This window comes from Trichomycterus rosablanca, unplaced genomic scaffold (genome assembly GCF_030014385.1).
Source record: "Trichomycterus rosablanca isolate fTriRos1 unplaced genomic scaffold, fTriRos1.hap1 scaffold_168, whole genome shotgun sequence".
Taxonomy (NCBI): domain Eukaryota; kingdom Metazoa; phylum Chordata; class Actinopteri; order Siluriformes; family Trichomycteridae; genus Trichomycterus; species Trichomycterus rosablanca.
This window is the reverse complement of record NW_026946996.1, coordinates 64,945-78,349: the sequence shown is the minus strand read 5'-3', so window position 1 is coordinate 78,349 and position 13,405 is coordinate 64,945. Positions and strand designations below refer to the sequence as shown.

At 39.8% G+C, this 13,405-nt stretch overlaps 1 non-coding gene across 1 annotated transcript; it reads left to right on the top strand.

The window, feature by feature from the left end:
* The first annotated feature begins 8,120 nt into the window (after nt 1–8,120).
* On the top strand, nt 8,121–8,203 carry trnal-cag (transfer RNA leucine (anticodon CAG)). Its single transcript has one exon. It is a non-coding gene; the product is annotated as a tRNA-Leu (tRNA).
* The last annotated feature ends 5,202 nt before the right edge of the window (nt 8,204–13,405 follow it).

Genomic DNA, 13,405 nt, shown 5'->3' with positions numbered 1-13,405 from the left:
CTAGGCTAAGAGCTAACCCATGGAGAACACCGATGCCGTCTATATTGCTGGCCAACGTCCGCTCCTTGGAGAATAAACTGGACTACCTCAGACTGGATTTAACAAGAAAACGGGAGGTGAGGGACTGTTGTGCTTTAATCTTTACCGAGACCTGGCTTAACGACGCGGTTACGGATGACGCGATTAGCATGGAGGGGCTAACCATCTTCCGAGCAGACAGATCTGGAGCTCTGAGTGGTAAAACCCGTGGCGGTGGAGTGTGCATTTATATAAATAAAAGATGGTGCAGAAACGCTGACAGGATCTATTCTTATTGCTCTCCGGACATTGAACTTTTGTCAGTTAAATGCCGTCCCTTTTATCTCCCAAGGGAATTTTCCACCATAGTCATCAGCGCTGTTTACATACCCCCCGACGCAGACGTAAAGGCAGCCCTAAACACCCTCTATGTTTTAATGAATGACTGGCAAACCACCTATCCTGAGGCAGTATTTATTGTTGCTGGAGATTTTAACCAAGCAAACATGCGGAAAGTTCTCCCTCACTTTTACCAACATGTGGACTTTGGGACAAGAGGTGACAATCTATTGGACCATGTGTACACTAACATCAAGGGAGCATTCAAAGCATCCCCCCGCCCCCACCTTGGCTCTTCTGATCATAACTGTGATGTTAACACCCGCATACAGACCCATGCTCACCAGAACTAAACCTTCCACAAGACAGGTGAGGATCTGGCCTGAGGGAGCCACAACAGCTTTGCAGGACTGCTTTGACTGCACTGACTGGTCTGTTTTTAAAGATGCTGCCACCAAGGACCAAATCACAGATGTCAGTGAGTATGCTGAAGTAGTCTCAGATTACATACAAAAATGCATGGACGACGTCAGTGTCACAAAAAACATCACTGTCCGGGCAAACGAAAAACCATGGATGACTACTGAGGTTCGGGCTTTGCTGAAAGAAAGAAACTCAGCTTTTAAATCTGGCAACACTACTGCCCTCAGGTCTACCAGGGCCAATCTGAACAAGGCTATCAGAACGGCAAAAAGAGCCCATGGGCAAAGAATTCAAGGACACTTTCAGGACCACAGAGACACAAAGAGCTTGTGGCGGGGAATCCAGTCTGTCACAGACTACAAGTCTACTCCTCAAACCTGGGATGACAGCACTGACTTTCTAAACAACCTCAATAACTTTTTCAGTAGGTTCGAAGCTCTTAACAATACACCTGCAGTAAAAGTCACACCGCATCCTGACGACCCAGTGTTAATTCTGGACCCATCGGACGTCCGTCGAACACTAAGGAATATAAATCCTCAAAAAGCTGCAGGTCCTGACAAGATACCTGGTGGTATGCTCAAGAGATGTGCGGATCAACTGACTCTTGTCCTAACAGACATATTTAACATCTCCCTGAGTCAAGCTGTTGTTCCATCATGTTTCAAAACCTCAGCTATTATCCCAGTTCCAAAAAAATCCACAGTAACTAGTCTAAATGACTTTCGACCAGTAGCACTCACCCCCATAATAATGAAGTGTTTTGAAAGACTAGTCAAGAACCATATAACATCTGTCCTACCTCCATCACTTGATCCTTTTCAGTTTGCCTACCGCCCTTGCCGGTCTACTGATGACGCAATTTCAACTGCTCTTCATCTAAGCCTGGAGCACCTGGAGAAAAGGAACTCACATGTACGGATGCTGTTTGTCGACTTCAGTTCGGCTTTTAACACAATAATCCCCCAGCATCTGGCCAGCAAACTGGTCACACTGGGACTAAACACCACACTGTGCAATTGGATTCTGGATTTTCTCACAGACAGACATCAGTTTGTGCATGTAGGCAACAACACATCAACCACGGTCTCACTGTCTACTGGATCTCCACAAGGATGTGTGCTGAGCCCTCTACTGTTTACTCTGATGACCCATGACTGTCGTGCTAAGTCCAACACAAATCACATAATAAAGTATGCAGATGACACAACAGTTGTGGGACTCATTCTGGACAACAACGAGACTGCATACAGAAAGGAGGTGAGACTCTTTGTGGAATGGTGCAGCAATAACAACCTGGTCCTGAATGTTGATAAAACCAAAGAGATGGTGATTGACTTCAGGAAAAAACAGCCCATTCACACCCCGACCTACATCAATGGCACGCCGGTTGAAATTGTCCAGAACACGAAGTTCTTAGGGGTTCACGTTACGGACAACCTGACCTGGTCCTTGCACACCTCCTCTCTGGTCAAAAAGGCTCACCAGCGATTGCATTTCTTACGCCGATTGAGGAGGGCCCATCTCAGTCCACCCATCCTCACTACTTTCTACAGAGGCACAATAGAGAGTGTTTTAACCAGCAGCATCTCTCTCTGGTATGAGAGTTGTAACATCTCAGAAAAAAAGGCCCTCAGGAGAGTGGTTAGGACAGCAGAAAAGACCATAGGGGCCAGACTTCCACCTATTGAGGATCTGGCTCAAAAGCACCTCTTGTCAAAAGCCAGGAGCATCATTAGTGACTCCACTCACCCCTGTCACAGACTGTTCACCCTTCTGCCCTCGGGTAAAAGGTACAGTAGTCTACGCTGCAACACGGACCGGTTCAGAAGAAGTTTCTACCCAACTGCCATCAGACTTCTGAACAGAACAAATTAACCCAAATCTGATAAATATTTTCATCTATGGGTATAACATGTGCAATATCCTTAAATCTTAACAAGCAGTAACAAAATGTGCAATAACAAAATGTGCAATAATTATCATTATGTATAACCACTGTGAATTTTTATGCATGTGCAATACTTTAACTACAATGTGCAATTTTCATAATGTCAGTATTATTATTAGTAGTATTATTTAACTTTACTATTCTATTACTATTCTATATATATTTCTTATTTTTTAAACCTGTGGTGTTTTTAACGTGAACCAATGCACGTAATCTCGTTTTTTCTGTACACTTCGGTGTACAGTAAAATGACAATAAAGTAAATCTTGAATCTTGAATCTCTTGAACAATCACACTTCCACCACCTGGTGGTATGATGGATGTTCTTATTGTTTCTTATTATGGAATACATTAATTCATTCACTGCCTGTTTTATCCTGGTAATGATCACTGTGAGTCTTTTTTTTATAAAAAAAAAACTTCAAAAAGTAAATAAAAAAGATAACAATAATATCATTTCAGTTATATAAATAGCAGCGATCAAACTAAGAAATAAAACTCTGGTGCATTTTAATATTGTAGCATTATAAGTTCATGCGTTTCTGTCAAAACAAAACAAAAAAGTTATGTAAATAAAACTGTTTAAGAGTAAACAGGGCGTTAATGACATTGTAACACTGACAGACTGGCCTAAAGATTAATGCTGCAACGAATTTCACCATAATTTTATCATTTCAGATTCCGAGTTGCTGCCAAATGATCATAATGTTTCTGCACTGGAGAATGCGGGCATCGATCCCACTACCTCTCGCATGCTAAGCGAGCGCTCTACAATTTGAGTTAATTCCCCTTACGAAGACCCCACCTTTACTAATGTACTAACAGAGCGTTGATGCTGCATTATAAAGTCAGGGTGCAAGTGTTTAAGCTCAGACTCAGCTTTATAGTCATTCTATTACATAATACAATATTAACTGTATTTATATTATTCAATCTTGTGGACGATTGAATAGCCTACAACAAGCACAAACCGGGTTTGAGTTCGTAACAAATAATCCAGTCAGTTAAAAAGCCAACAAGAAGGCTGTACCTAATACACTCATATACCAGAGAAAACACACCCTAACATGCTAGTGCCGTTACAGTGCTAAGAATGGTCCACCCAAAAAACATTATTTGGTCAGTTGGAGATCTCATATGGGGCTCCCTTTCTATTGATATATGGTTTACAGCCTAGTGACAAAGTGTACAGTGCAGCAAATGGGTTACAGATTAAGGAGTTTGTACAAATCTTAGTCCGTGTGGGGTGAGAGTGGTATTAATCATATCCTGGCTAGACAGGATGGCCGAGCGGTCTAAGGCGCTGCGTTCAGGTCGCAGTCTCCCCTGGAGCCGTAGGTTTGAATCCCACTTCTGACAGCACATACTTGATATAAATTTATGTCATTAACCCACTACCATACATAATAATGTGAAAAGATATAACAGTTCGTACAAATCTTAGTCCTAGTTAGTCTTAGTTTTCTATTACAAAAACTATCCTTTACTCTTTGTAAATTTTAATGGATTAACAGAGCGTTGATGCTGCATTAAGTAGGAGTGCAACGTGTTTAATCTCACATACTCTTTTCTATATTATGTGGTGCTTTTATATCATCACAGACTCAGTTTATTTAAAATGTTCATCCCAGCTTTTAGGACGAACTGAAAAAAATAATAACTGTCTTTGTACCACTGACAGACTGACTTAAGGGTTGATGCTGCATTTAAAGGGGATGTCGTGAGTTTCAGCTGTTTATCTTTTACAAAGCAGTTCACCAGATGAAAAACCAACAAAATGTCACGTACCGCTGCTTTAACCAAAAACATTTCAAAATTGAAAAATTACAAGTTATTGCGTTTGTCAATTTAAAAATCAAAAATTATTTTTAAAAAATCTTTTAAAAAATTAAAAAATGATTTGAGTGAAAATAGAGCATAAATGTTATTGTTACATTGTAAATTTTGATGCTGCGTTTCAGTGAGCATTGACGCAACAAGTTTCATATTACGTGATGCCTTAAATGATCATAATGTTTCTGCACAGGAGAATGTGGGCATCGATACCGCTACCTCTCACATTCTAAGCGAGCGCTCAGCCATTTGAGCTCATTCCCCCTACTATGAACCTCCTTTACCCTTTGCAAATTGTAATGTACTGACAGAGCAGAGTGTTAATGCTGCATAACTGTCTTTGTACCACTGACAGACGGACTTAAGGGTTGATGCCAAAATAGTGCAGTTCAAAAAGTCTCAGTCAGCCGACAGTGCCAACATGCAGCCATATTCGGGGATGAGATCTTTTATGAAGTGCATTCTCTTTGATTTTGTTGGACTTGTAGGAGATAGTTCTGTTCTTGTTGCAGTGCTGCTGGAGGGTTTTCTTTTTAATGGTGGTGGTGGGGTGTTTGTGATTATATGTAACTGTAATACCTTATGTGCATTTGCATCTTTGTTCCCATTTTGAAGGTATAAAGCATGAGCTGTCAGAAGAGGAATTCGAACCCACGGCTCCAGGGGAGACTGCGAGCTGAACGACTGCTTGGCCATCCTGACTTGCTTGCACATTACCAATGCCAATTTTGCTCAACACCCCCACATGTCCTGAGATTTGAACTGCAAGCTGCTTGAGCTACAGCAACAAGGCGCCGAGGAACTAATACACAGAGTTTTGCTCGAGTCCAATCATAAAGGCCAATTCCCATAGCAGAAGTCGAAAACCTGGGTAAAAATCAGGAATCCTGACCGCTAGACCATATGGGAAACTGCAAGGCTCAGCACCGGCTGACGCCAGAATCAGCCACTTCATTCTGCTCTGCCAAGTCTTTGTCACCTTGACAAGACCTGCATTGTTGGATCTGGGGTACAGAGAACCATACACAAGGAGTTAGAGAGACAAAAAAAGAGTGAGAATAGGAACCTTCGAAGCACGGCATACAAAAAGACAGTGCCGTGACCCAGATTCGAACCGGGGTTGCTGCAGCCACAACGCAGAGGACTAACCACTATACGATCACGGCTTCCCAGCAGTCTGCCACTGGTGGCTCATGTCGGCTGCTCCCTGATAGACTGCAGTCATAGTTCCAACAGCATCAGCCACTTCTTTCCGCTCTGACAAGTATTTTTCACTTAAGACCTCCATTGTTGGATGCATTGTTTGTGCTCCATACACAAAGAGTTAGAGAGACAAAAAAAAGGCATAAGGTAACCGAGCCAGCCAGGAGTCGAACCTTTAGGTCTTTAACCCTCTAACATACATAATAATGTGAAAAGATTTAGCAGTTCGTACAAATCTTTGGCCATGTGGGGGTGTTGAGGAGAATTGGCTTTGCTAAAGGACATTCAAGTCAGGGTGGCCGAGCGGTCTGTGGCGCTGCGTTCAGGTCGCAGTCTCCCCTGGAGGCGTGGGTTCGAATCCCACTTCTGACAGCTCATGCTTTATACAAATTTACATCTTTAGAGGACACAGCCATCAGGGAATACAGTTTTCATCAAAGGGTGTACATGGTCTGCAACAATGCTGAGGTAGGTGGTACGTGTCAAAGTAACATCCACATGGATGCCAGGACCCAGGCTTTTGATCACTGAAAATGTGAGAAATTTAATCATGTATTTATACTGATCCAGGGCTGGACGATATGGCTAAAATTTATATCACAATATAACTCCTAATTTCGGTCGATACGATATAATTCCGATATCGATATGAATAATACAAATGTCAGAAAAACTGCTAAAAACACCAAAATTGGATGGCTGTACCTGCAAACCTCTTTTCTGGTTTCTGGCAAGAAATACAAGCTGAATACACCACTGAATTAGTCCTTCATCTCTTATCAGCTATTTCGTCTCTGCTTCTTTTTCAACTGTAGACAGTGGCAAAGCCAGACAGTTTTCATAGGGGTGGCCAAACTGAGACCATTAATCACACAGGGGCGGCACAGAAACTGTCTGATACCTTATTTTTTGTATGTGGCTAGTGGCTGTTGATCTAGTAGCGTTTTGGTCACTCACTCGTTTACCTATGGCAGTGAGTACCATGTAGAATTACATCAAGCCTAGCATAATACGCTTTTTTTATTTTTTTCTCATTTTCCCTGACAAGTGAAAAACTAAAATACAGCCTATAACCTTAACAGAATTTCAAAGATATTCCTGTGCAATACTTGATCATTTGACTGCAAACTTGTGTGTACTGATGAGACTCATTTGAACCCCAGAACATGCTAGTGTGAATGCATGGAAAACAAACTTTAATTTTCTTTCAGGAATATGATACATTCTGACCAACACTATTAAGCCAAATCAGCATTGAAAATTGACTTTACTTTTAATAGCCTTGTACAATGTTGGGGCTTCTTAAAACTGAACATTATATTTTCAATAGAAGTGTTATTTAAATGCTATTAAATTGTCTTTGAAAAAAAAAAACCCCGCCCAATTAGGAGGAAAACCGCCCAATCTGGCAACAGCGGAACGCTAATATTCCGTTGGTGCCTTTACTCGTAGCGCGCCACAACTAATAAGAAGTAGTAGTAATAACTGGTATTGGTACTCAGTAGTATTAGTACTCAGTAGTACTACTTCTTCTGTAATTGTCTTGGTGGGTGACATTCATGTTAAATGTGTTACTGCACTGTTTTGGTGAAGAACTACTTGCTTGAGGTGCGCTGTTGAATTGCGTCCCTGTGGGAACACCTGCGTGCAGAAATGCTTCCGCAAAAAAAGTAACACTTGTGTTGATGCTGCATTATGTAAGGTCCAGAATAGTGCAGGATATACCAACTGTTTAATGTAGTGCAATTACTACAGTTTGTTTGAAACGGCTGAGCGTACAACTAGTTGGTGTGGAGAACATGTTACACATACAGTGTGCTATTATTTCAAGCTGATCAAGTACATGCTATTTCACTTAGAAATATCTCACAAAGTACAAATTCTTCATCATTCTAAATAAACCATGTAGTACGGGACATTACTGCTCTACCGACTGAGCTATTCGGGCTCTGCAACCTGCTTTAATCCCACAAGGATGTGACATAAATTACAAACTTTAACATACGTTGTCATGTAAAACTTTCAAGAATTTTAACAATTAATATAAAAAGGTTTTATTGCCAAAAGTATTTACTCGTCTGCCTTCACACGCATATGAGTTCACCCTAACACGCTAGTGCCGTTACAGTGCTAAGAATGGTCCACCCAAAAAACATCATTTGGTCAGTTGGAGATCTCATATGGGGCTCCCTTTCTATTGATATATGATTTACAGCCTAGTGACAAAGTGTACAGTGCAGCAAATGGGTTACAGTCAGTAAATTTACCATACATAATAATGTGAAAAGATTCAGGAGTTTGTACAAATCTCAGTCTGTGTGGGGCGAGGGTGATGTGTGTGGTGCTCCAGCTAGTCAGGATGGCCGAGCGGTCTAAGGCGCTGCGTTCAGGTCGCAGTCTCCCCTGGAGGCGTGGGTTCGAATCCCACTTCTGACAGCTCATACTTTATACAAATTTACATCTTTACCTTTCTACCATACATAATAATGTGAAAAGAAATAACAGTTAGTACAAATCTTAGTACTAGTTAGTCTTAGTTTTTTATTATTTCAAATGCCATTATTAATTTGTAATCACTGATTTGTGAGATATCAGCAGTAGTAGGTCATGTTTAACTGGTTTAATTTTGTTTAAGCGCTGATTATCGGCTGTTTTTCTGTTTTCCATGCATTTTGGCGGGCTTTTAAATGCGCAATCTGGCAACCCTGACTGAAGCGTTCATTCATATTTTGGAGCGATGTATGTTTGTATGCTAGAATATAAATAACATCTTTTACAAACTGCTGTCTATTTACATTGACATTTTCTCTTCTGTCTAAACATTTTTGGAATTGGGTTTGCTGAATATCAATACAGGCAAATGAAGCGCATTTAAAAAAGCTTTAAAGCATTCTTGAAAAATGATCAGGCCAACCTTTTTAAAAAGTAGATCCCGATGACCTGTTGACTGAAATAGTAGATCCCAAGCCACAGAAGTGTGGGCACCAGTTTTACATTGGCTACGTTTTAACAAGACGTACCAAGAATGGCCTGTAGATGGCGCACTGTAGTCGTTTTTTAAAAGCAAGCTATGGCCAATTATGCCACCGAACTTAAATATGTACAATACTTTATAATGTATCAATTGTAACAGTATCAAATAATAAAACATTATAAAAAATTATAAGTTTATGCGTTTCTGTCAAAACAAAACAAAAAAGGTATGTAAACAAAACTGTTTGAGCGTAAATAGGGCGTTACTGACATTGTAACACGGACAGACTAGCCTTATGGTTAATGCTGCAACGAATTTGACCGTAATTTCATCTTTTCAGATTGCAAAATGATCATAATGTTTCTATACTGGAGAATGTGGGCATCGATCCCACTACCTCTCGCATGCTAAGCAAGCGCTCTACCATTTGAGCCACTAGGTTTACAGCCTAGTGACAAAGTGTACAGTGCAGCAGATGGGTTACAGTCAGTACATTTACAATACATAATAATGTGAAAAGATTAAGCAGTTTATGTGTTCAAATCCCACTTCTGACAGCTCATGATTTAAACAAATCTACTTACAGCCATTAGGGAATACAGTTTTCATCAAAGGGTGAACATGGTCTGCAACAATGCTGAGGTAGGTGGTACGTGTCAAAGTAACATCCACATGGATGCCAGGACCCAGGCTTCTGATCACTGAAAATCTGAGAAACTGAATCATGTATTCATCCTGATCTTGTTCTGTTTATTGTTGCAGCTCTGCTGGAGGGTTATTTTTTTGGTGTTTGTGGTGGTGGTGGTGGTGGGGTCTTTGTTCCCATTTTGGTTTATTTAGTATATGATGTACTTTACATCCATTTAAATATGTACTTAAATACTTAAATATCCATTTAAGTATGTTTATTCAGCGTCCATTTACATTGTTACAGCAGTATTTTACGACAAAAATGGAAATGTTCACATTATTTAAATGGATGTAAAGTACATCATATACTAAATAAACCAAAATGGGAACAAAGACCCCCCCACCACCACCACAAACACCAAGAAAATAACCCTCCAGCAGAGCTGCAACAAGAACAGGACAATCTCCTACAGGTCCAACAAAATCAAAGAAAAAATGCACTTCATAAAAGACCTCACATTGTTCGTCCTAAAGGCTAAGATCAACGTTTTAAATAAACTGAGTCTGTGATGGTTTAAAAACATAGCGTAATACAGAAAACAGTACGTGAGCTTAAACACGTTGCACCCTCACTTTATAATGCAGCATCAACGCTCTGTTAGTACATTACAATTTACAAATTCTAAAGGAAGGTTCTGTGTAAGGGGAATTAGCTCAAATGGTAGAGCGCTCGCTTAGCATGCGAGAGGTAGAGGGATCGATGCCCACATTCTCCAATGCTGAAACATTATGATCACTTAAGGCAACACATAATATAAAAGTCGTTGCTCACTGAAACGCTGCATCAAACATTAGGTCAGTCTGTAAGTTCTACAGTGACAGTTATGCTCTATTTTTACTCAAATCGTTTGGTTTAAAGACCTTTTTTGACATGTTTAAATTGACAAATATAGCGTCCCCTAGCACCCCTGGCTGTATTTGGAAAGCACTCCCTGACTTCTTTTAATTGTTTAAGAAATCTCTTTCTTTGTGGTAATGTAAGGATTTAAAAGGGCCACTACTTATCAGTACTTACGATTATTTTATATTTAAGCTATACTCTTATTTAAACCGAAAAAACTACTTCAATTTCCCTATATATATGTGGTACTAACCTTGCACAAAAAAACCTGCGACTAACACCATTTACAGTAGCTGTATTAACATTATCCCTGACTCACATACCAAACTTGTATACGTTAATAATACTTAAACAAATTAACTATTTACTCATTTACACAATCATTAATATGCATTTCAAACCCCAATATATTTTACAAAAATGTTATAATACAGATTCACTCAAATTACCATCAGTAATATTCAAAATATTATCAATCTCTCCTAAGTTAGGTAAATAACTAACTAAAAAAAAGGGTACCCAAAATTTCCGTTGCAGGCCTGATCCAACCTAATAGTCCCAATCAGCACAGATCATGAAGTATATTTGGTCGGTTGTGGTGGAGCTGTCCACGTTCTTTGTTTACATGGATGAAACAGAAAAAATCCACCAGTCTTTTTCCTTTTGATCTTGGATGAAACAATCAGAGTTTATCCGATGCTTTTAATCCACTGTAATCATCACAGCTGCTGAGGAAGCGTACTGCCTTCAATGTCCATGCGCGAAACTCAAGAGACGAAGTTCACGGCTGATGCAGCATAAACAATGTCACTAATCGACTGTAAGATGTTAATATAAGACTCACTGTCCGTTTGTCTTTACGCATCAAGAGAGATAAATCCTAAACAGGTGTTTTACCCGCTTACATGACACTTGTTTCACATCACGCTATTTTCTCCACTTTTTTCTTCTTTTTCCACCCACTTTCTCCCGCTCTTTTCCCGACCTGTGACAGTTCATGCTGATTGGCTTAAAAATAAATCAAGGGAGGGCTATACATACACTTTACTTTAAACAGCATAAAACAACCAGAACATTATTTACAGAACAAATAAGAACAACTTATTTACTAGTTATAAATTAACATAAACAAAATATTAGTAATCTCCAAATTTTAATTGGGCTACACAAACACACAATAACTTATAATTCTCCAATTTTGAAATGTCTCGGAGTTTTATCTGAAACGACTTTTTGTTAAAGTAGCGGTACGTGACTTTTTAATGGTTTTTCTTCTGGTGAAACTGCTTCATAGAAGATGAACAGCTGAAACTCACGACATCCCCTTTAAAATGCAGCATCAACCCTTAAGTCAGTCTATCAGTGGTACAAAGACAGTTTTGATTGGGTTTAGTTCGTCCTAAAGTCTGCGATAAAAGTCTGTGATGGTTTAAAAGCAAGGTATAATACAGAAAAGAGTATGTGAGCTTAAACACGTTGCACCCTCACTTTATAATGCAGCATCAACGCTCTGATAGTACATTACAATTTACAAAAGGCTAAAGGGGATTAATCGTAAGGGGAATTAGCTCAAACGGTATCGCGCTCGCTTAGCATGCGAGAAGTAGCTGGATCGATGATCGCATTCTCCAATGCAGAAGCAGTGCAAACTTTTAAGCACATTTCCCTGTGAGATTAGTAGTAAATAACATTTAGACTTTCTAAACAAACCATGTACTACGGGACAATGCCGCTTACACAACACAGTCAGAAACAACTCGCCCGAACAAGGACTTGAACCCTGGACCCTCAGATTAAAAGTCTGATGATCTACCGACTGAGCTATCCGGGATGTGAAAACCTGGGCTGTCTCTCTTGAGGGTGATTATATAAAGTTTTAGGTGAAGGCTGTTGCTGTTTACACACAAAGAAAAACACCTCTTGAGGAGAATTTTGCAGGTGGATTACAAACAGATTCCTTTCTTTCACCTTTTTCCTTTTTTTTCTGTATCAACTGCACGACTGTTTTCCAGTCATTAAAATGTTTTGTGCATTTATATGTGGCAAGAGAAAAAAAAATTCATAAAAATCAAATTGAGTTAGCAAAGAACCTTGAATTATACTAAAGGGTTCTTCAAGTAGAAACAGTTCTACCAAGAACACAAAAAGAACCCTTTCAAAAAAACATTATTTGGTCAGTTGGAGATCTCATATGGGGCTCCCTTTCGATTGATATATGATTTACAGCCTAGTGACAAAGTGTACAGTGCAGCAAATGGGTTACATTCAGTACATTTACCATACATAATAATGTGAAAAGATTAAGCAGTTCGTACAAATATTAGTCCGTGTGGGGCGAGGGTGGTGGTGATGGTACCCAAGCTAGTCAGGATGCGGTCTAAAATGCTGAGTTCAGGTCACAGTGTCCCATGGAGGTCTGGGTTTGAATCCCACTTCTGACTGCTAGTGCTTCATACAAACTTATGTCTTTAACCCTCTAACATACAGTGCCTTGCAAAAGTATTCAGCCCCCTTGAACTTTTCAACCTTTTGCCACATTTCAGGCTTCAAACATAACGATATGAAATTGTAATTTTTTGTGAAGAATTAACAACAAGTGGGACACAATCGTGAAGTGGAACAAAATTTATTGGATATTTTAAACTTTTTTTTAGAAATAAAAAACTGAAAAGTGGGGCGTGCAATATTATTCAGCCCCCTTGCGTTAATACTTTGTAGCGCCACCTTTTGCTGCGATTACAGCTGCAAGTCGCTTGGGGTATGTCTCTATCAGTTTTGCACATCGAGAGACAGAAATTTTTGCCCATTCTTCCTTGCAAAACAGCTCGAGCTCAGTGAGGTTGGATGGAGAGCGTTTGTGAACAGCAGTTTTCAGCTCTTTCCACAGATTCTCGATGGGATTCAGGTCTGGACTTTGACTTGGCCATTCTAACACCTGGATACGTTTATTTGTGAACCATTCCATTGTAGATTTTGCTTTATGTTTTGGATCATTGTCTTGTTGGAAGATAAATCTCCGTCCCAGTCTCAGGTCTTTTGCAGACTGCAACAGGTTTTCTTCCAGAATGGTCCTGTATTTGGCTCCATCCATCTTCCCATCAATTTTAACCATCTTCCCTGTCCCTGCTGAAGA